Genomic DNA, 8,152 nt, shown 5'->3' with positions numbered 1-8,152 from the left:
GAAGGATCACTTTAAACGTGACTGCTACAAATGGAAGAAAGAGAAAGGAAAAGGCAAGAAGATAGATGATAGCAAGGAAGAGAAGAAGGACAGTCAGCCTAAGAAGAGCAGTGTAAAAATTGAAGAGGTGAATGTAGTCACTCATGATAGTGACAGTGGAAGTGACGTACACTTTGTCTCTTCACACTTTGGTGCACATGCTTTATTTGCAAATACAGATGATGACATGCATACCTAGATTCTCGATTCATGTGCTTCCTTTCATGTCACCCCTCATCATGAGTGGTTCTCCGCCTATATAGGGGGTCGTCCATCTTGGGGACAACTATGCATGTGAGATTGCAGGTATTGGCAGTGTGCAGTTACAATTTTAGCATGGCTGTGTCTTTACACTTCAACATGTACGGCATGTACCTCAGCTCAAGAAGAGCTTGATTAGCACATGGCAGCTAGATGATGATGGTTTTCATACCACCTTTGGTGATGGAAAATAGAAGATCTATAAGGGATCTAGGGTTATTGCCAGAGGTTGCAAGAGTGATACTTTGTATCCACTTCATGTATCTAGTGTGCATGACCATGTTGTTGCCGTGCTGAGCAGCCAAGCGTTTCTTTGTGGCATGGCCAGTTGGAACACACGAGTCAAACAGGAATGAAAGTGCTTTCTCATTTGGATTATGTCTTCGTTATGCTGATTTTGAGCATTGTGATCATTGCATTTATGGCAAACATGCATAGACATCATATAAAAAGTCTCTTTCTTTGAAATCTTCTCCTCTAGAGTTAGTACATTCGGATGTATGTCAAATGCCAGGATTATCTTTAGGGGAAAAGAAATATTTTTTCACCTTTGTCGATGATGCTACATGAAAAAATTCGTAGCAAGGATGAAGTGCTTGATAAGTTTAAAAATTTCTTGTCATGGCTGAAAATCAGACAGATAAGACACTTAAGTGTCTTCGCTCTGACAATGGTGGGTAATACGTGTCCAAGGCCTTTCAGGCATTTTGTGATAGCAAAGGGATAAAGAGGGAGCTCACTGACCCTCATAATCCGCCCAAAAATGGAGTTGCAGAGCGTATGAATCAGACCATACAGGATAAAGTCTGTACGATGCTATCTCATGTTGCATTACCCCATGGTTTTTGGGCAGAGACTGTTATGACAGTCATTCACTTAATTAATCGGTCACCAAATAGGTCTTTAGGGGGGGAGGGAAGTTCCCCAAGAAGCATGGTCGGGCAAGCCACCTTCATATATTCATTTGAAAGTGTTTGGCTGTGAGGCTTTTGTACACATTTGTAAAGAAAAATGCAGTAAACTTGAGCCAAATTCCTGTAAATGCATTTTCCTAGGATATGGTGACGAGGGTGAAATGGGGTATAAATTGTGGGATCCCGAGAAAAGGAAAGTAGTACGCAACAATGACATTATCTTTCAGGAAGATTGCATGCACAAAAAGCCCAAAAACACTGAGGAGGTCTGTAGGGTTGTATTCCGGGAAGAAATACCTTTTGGAAAACAAAATGTGCCCATTGTACAGCAACAAATACCTACTGTAAATGAACCTATGAATGTAGGAAATGATGCTGGAAATGATCAGCCAGCTATTGCCCATGAAAATGAGCCATTACATGTGCAGGAATAGCCAGGACAGCAAGCTGTTAATGCTTATTTGTAGGCTGAAATGCCATGATAGCATGCTGAAAATGGAAATTTGTAGGAACAGCCAGCAAACAATGACCATTGGGTTAGGAGATCATCTAGGGGCTACTAGACAACCTGATAGGTTTGTTCCTAGTGTAATTAATGTGGCTGATTATGTCATGTTGATAGACTGTGGTGAACCATCTTGCTTCAAGGAAGCAATGGACATATAGGACATCAAGAAATGGTATAAAGCCATGCTGTCAAAGATGGAATCTCTTGAAAAAAATGGCACTTGGGACTTGGTGCAATTGCCTAAAGGGCAGAAAACCCTTCCATGCAAATGGGTTTACAAGATGAAGGTCACTTCTGGTTCCTCACCAAAGTACAAAGCAAGATCAGTTGCAAAAGGGTACAAGCAGGAGCATGGAATTGACTTTGATGAGATTTTCTCTCCTATAGTCAAGATGACTACATTGAGAACCATTTTGGGCTTGATTGCAGTTGAGGATCTGGAGCTCATACAAATGGATGTAAAGACTATGTTTTTACATGGTGATCTGCATGAAGACATATATATGCAGTAGCCTGAAGGGTTTGTTGAACAAGGGAAGGAAAAAATGGCATGTAAACTCAAAAGGAGTTTGTATGCGCTGAAACAAGCACCAAGAGAATGGTATCATAAATTTGATACATTCATGCAGTCCCAAGGATTTCATAGAAGTTAAGTGGATCGCTGCTTGTACACCAAGAAGGCAACAGATGGCAGCCTGATTATCTTGGTTTTGTATGTTGATGACATGTTGATTGATGGCAGGGATACTCATGCCTTGGACTCACTGAAGCAGAGTCTTCATGGCAGCTTTGACATGAAGGATCTTGGTGATGCAAATCACATTCTTGGCATGCGAATACTTAGAGAAATATTGAAAGGCTTACTTTATCTATCTCAGTAGGAGTATATCTCCAAAGTTTTGCAACGTTTCAATATGGAGGGGGGGAAACAATTGGGGTTCCATTGGCTCCATATGTGAAACTTAGTGCAAAGGACAACCCTACATTGATGATGAGAAGGCTGAAATGGCCAAAGTACCATATGCTTCTGTTGTTGGCAGTTTGATGTATGCTATGGTTGCTACACATCCTAACATTGCCTTTGCAGTGGGAGTGGTTAGCAGATACATGGCAATCCCTGGCAAGAAGCATTGGGATGCAGTGAAAGGTATTATGAGATACCTCAAAGGCACAAAGGAGTTGTGCATCTGCTTTGGAAAGTAGAAGGCATCTGTTGTTGGCTTTACGGATGTAGACTATGCTGGTCATGCAGACTGTAGGAAGTCCACTTCTGGGTATGTGTTTACTTACACAGGAGGAGCAGTCTCTTGGATCTCTAGGCTACAAAAGTGTGTTGCATTGTCGACTACAGAGGCAGAGTATGTGGCTACCACTGAGGCATGCAAGGAGGCTTTATGGCTTTCACGTCTGGTGGGAGAGCTTGGCATCATAGAGTTACTTGTTCTCCATTGTGATAGTCAGAGTGCTATCATGCTTGCACGGAATCCTATCTTTCATGCAAAGACAAAGCACATACAGGTGAAGTACCACTTCATTAGAGATGCACTTGACAACAAGAGCATTGAGCTTGTCAAAGTGCATACAGATGATAATCCTACAGACCTTCTCACCAAGGGTCTTCCAGCAAAGTGGTTTGCTCATTTCCAATAGATGATGGGAGTTGGATAGATATATTTATTTCAGCTTTGTACATACCTTGCTAATTATTTTCTCCTCTTAAGGCACATTGCCTTTAGGTGGGAGGTTGTTGGGAATAAAGGGCCATCGTGCCTTTTATATGTGCACAGGTGTGAACACACCCTTATCACATTGTACTTTCATATATATATATATATATATATAACCTAAAGTGGTACACTCATCACTGTACCAAAAACGTGCTCACACTCAACACTGCTTGCTCTCTCTCTCTCTCTCTCTCTCTCTCTCTCTCTCTCTCTCTCTCTCTCTCTCTCTCTCTCTCTCTCTCTCTCTCTCTCTCTCTCTCTCTCTCTCTCTCTCTCTCTCTCTCTCTCTCTCTCTCTCTCTCTCTCTCTCTCTCTCTCTCTCTCTTTGCATACGACAGCCTGCCTCTATCTTCGTGCCTAATCGATTCCTACACCCAACCACCCTCCCTCACCCTTGATTCTAGCCTTCACACCCCTAGGTCGTCCAAAGGACTCATGTTCACTTTACTCAAATCATGTTGAATGCCTTCCCCTCCCCCAACAAACATAGTAGTTTTTTTAATTAATGATTTAATAACTAATATAGACCTAACCTGAGTAGAGTAACTACCAACACTACTATAACTAGACTAACTCCTTTCTAACTCAACTATTCACAACTAATTAACATAGCTAGGGATTTTAGTTTTATAAACTTTTGCTCTAGAATATTACATGTCTTGAAAACTACTTGGTTTGGTGGTCCATCAACATGAAAAGGCATTGAGGATATGGCGATGTACTATTGGCCACATTATCTCTTGATGATGCAAAAGAGAGCATAAAGTTCTATACATGTTTTTTCTTTAATTTGGTTGAGATCTAGGCTTTCAATATTTTATGGGTAAGAGTAAACGTTTGGAGATATGTTTTGAATCAAAATTAAGGATATGGCATGCTTTTAAAAATAATAGGAATGCAAAAGTTTAAACATTTTTAAACGTACACAAGATGATACTGATAATGCTACATGCATTCATATATGCTACAAACAAGGTTGGAACACTATTGTTGACAACCCATGGACATTGATGATAACATTAGTGGCTAAAAGCATCCACCTCCCACCTCGATCTCAAAAACACTTTTACAATCTAGATTTTACATTGTGCATAATAGCATCACTAAGAAAGTACTTAACACATTATGCATGATAGCATAACTAAGAACATACTTAACAAATACTTTTTCTTAACATATGCCTTATGCATAGCATCATATTAACAAAATCGGGTTGACTTAATGTCATGTTTACAGGCTTGACTATATTCAATATTAAATGGCATTCTCAATTCATTCATGTGGTGTTCGAACTTTACATAAGGTTGTTTCATCTATTGAAAACTCAAAACAATAACTTATTCTTGAAAATATTTTGCTAAAAAAATTAGTATAGAGCAACACATATGTTTATTGAAATGTATATGGGAGAATGGCACCTTCCCTTATAATTATGAAAAACCAAAGAGACTTGTGCTAGCTCTTCACCATGCTATTTAAATAGTAGGGTTGTGTATTTTAGTGTATTACTATCTTTTCACAAATTTATAATACAACATTTGTGAAAATACTAAAATGCTTGAAGCCCTTAACCAAGTCTTGCATTTATTGTTCTTATGTTTTGCAAGGTAATATTCATCAAAGGTAACACAAAGTATATGAGCAAAACAAAATATCACACTGCATGCCCCTTATCACTATTACTTATTAATGAATAACCAAGCTACTTGTGGGTATTCTCATAGACTACTTTATACAATATTTAGATATTGGAAACATTTCAAGATTATCCAACCCATAGGAAATTTATTCAAAGTGTATTTCTCTCTTTTTTTAAAATATGTGGACATGCAGTGAACAAAGCAACAATGTGGGCTCATTTTATGTCAAAATTATGGCATGCAATTTACAAAACAATTATGAATATCACAACTTTTCATTACTCATGTGATGACTAAAACCATTCTCATTTATGTCAACACAATCAACGAAACGAAAAGCAATGGGTTTGAGAAAAACATTACTAAAACCATGTATGACAAGCTAATATTATATATACACAATATAATCCTCTTGGGCTAAGAAATGTGTAATGATCATTGGAACACTAGTCCAAACTTTTTCATAAGAAAAACGAGCTCATAGAACCAATGGCGGTAACAATGGCTCTTGTAGGAACTATCCTTATCCTTGCTTGCAAAAGCATAATGTGGACATTGTTATTTAAAAATTTGTTTCTTGTTACTCCAACAAAGAATGTAATGCATATGTAATTTCATTGTTACTAGAGTGCAAGTGAAGGATTATTTGTGCTAAGCCTTTGCAAGTACAACTTTTGAGTATCAATAATGTTTCAATGTCTTTGTTACCAAAACAACAAGGGCCATTACAAAAGGAACATTAGGTCATATACCAATCCTTTACAATTCTTTAGCGCATTGGAACAATACCAACACATGTACCACAACAACTAGCTAAGCGCTCATAAAATCCAACATTGCTAATGTATTTGCATTCAACTTATTGCACAACCCAATCATCCAAAAGTACATGACAATAGTTGAACACTGCCATCCAAAGAAATACATTTTTGTCCTTAGCAAAGAGGTGGCACAAAGGATTATACAACTACATCATGACAATGCCCCATTAAACATAATGCTATAAGCAAAAAATACTTTAGGCTATAGTGTGTTGGATAACATAGTTGAAGACATGCATTTTAAAGGTCTAATTGACTTGAGTTTGCATCTATCATACAATGCAATAATGATTTAATTATAGAAAGGAGAACACTATTCAAGATAGAGTCACCTCATAAAATACAGTGTTCCCATTCTTATTTCCATTTAGGCATGGCTCATTTAATGGCACGATGTATCCCAGTAAATATATCAAGATGTGCACATCAACCTTATTCTCAGTGTACACTATGCACAAGCCTTACATTCTAATTCTATACCAATTGAAACAAGGTATTATGGTTGCAAACAACACAACAAAAACAAGTCTACAAAGAGACATTGATAACTGTGAGCATGTTGATAAAAACAACTCGAATGAAGAAATAGTGTAGCATATACTGCAATATAACGTTCCTACATCAATACCAAGCACATTGTCATGGCACAGACAAAACTTGAAAGACCTAATTACAATGGTCGATGTTTGGGGTATGCCATACCTCTTCCTCATATTTATTGCTGATGAAGTCACCAATGCATGACGGTTAGAGATCCAGACATTGGTAACAATAGCATGCGAGTTTAATCTAGAATTCTCATGGAAAGATTGCCTTGAAGAATATGCAATCATGTTTGATACCAAATTTCACATTTTCTTTAACCGATGCATCCTTGTAAAGGATGGTTGCCTTGGGATGTGTCTAGCATTATGCTATTAGGTATAGGGTCCAACACAAAGACTCATTGCATGCACATCTCATCCTTTGGATACATGAGGCTGACATTGAGAATATAACAAATGAGATTTTCACATACATCCTAGCCAACAACAAGGAACGTAACTAAACACAAAGATTGAGAAAACTAGTTCTAACAAAACAGCTTCACACATGCCACTAAGTTTGCTACATACCAAGTACTAATGGGCAAGAAAAATGAAAATACGATTTACCTTATGCTTACTAAACTGAACAACTATCACAAAACTTTCCAATAAGTCATGCATATAAATAACCCAAGAATAACATAAAAAAGGGAATTATTATCTATATCATGCTCTCTATACATTCTTCATCAACAAACACACCTTTCAAGTTTCTCAACATATACACAACTCACACATGCAAACTAACTTCATTGGGAATCTTCATAGCATTACTTCTATATTCTTTATCTACCACAAAACATCCATTTCAACAACAAAACACATAACATCATCATTACATTACGAAATAAACACAACGAGCTCCTCTCCTTGAAAACCACCCCAGGATTTGCATAATGGCACACGTCTTACTAGGTTTCAAAACATTGGTATGTTAAAAACTATAGATTAAGCTAGTAATGTGATTGATGTATTAAGGTGGTGAGTGCGGTCACCCCTGGGGTGTTACGAACCTTCATGGGACTTCATGGTAAAACTTGTCATGAGGCACAAAAGGCACAAGGGAATGGCACACAATATATATCAATAAGGAATCTTTGTATTCATGATATCAAAAAGGGACCACATTGAGGCACATCTTAGGACTACACCCTCGTGATGCCACACATATGAGGGTTCACCACTAAGCATAGGGAATCACACGTAGAGTGGAAACCAAGTTGAGCTTAGAGTCATAACTACTCCCTATATAGGTGTTTTTGGCTCCTACACCATGGTATAGCTACAAAGCCCATACCCTTACACTCACTCCTGCTTAATGAATTGTTGTCCTCAGCAATTAAGGGTGGTTTCTTAACTTGTTCCGGGGTCTTAACACAGCTTATACTATCAACTTGGTTAGTGTATGCCGATCTAGGATTGACTCCTTAGCGGGGTCTTAACACAACCTTTTCTATCAAGCTAGCCAGTGTTTGCTGCACTACGACTTGGGGGTCTTAACACAGCTTATGCTATCAAGATGGTCATGGTATGCCCATCGAGACTTAATTCTTTTATTGTTTTATTTTCATTCTAGTCCACCCCCAACTCAATTACATTTGAGGAGTGGAGGCTTCATAGTCCTAACTTGAGTTCGCTTGGTGCTTATGGCTTTG

The sequence above is a fragment of the Lygodium microphyllum genome, chromosome 1 (genome assembly GCF_053477565.2).
Source record: "Lygodium microphyllum isolate KBCC chromosome 1, Lygodium_microphyllum_v1.1.10, whole genome shotgun sequence".
In the NCBI taxonomy this organism is placed as follows: Eukaryota; Viridiplantae; Streptophyta; class Polypodiopsida; order Schizaeales; family Lygodiaceae; genus Lygodium; species Lygodium microphyllum.
The sequence above is the reverse complement of the archived record's forward strand: the minus strand, read 5'-3'. Positions refer to the sequence as shown.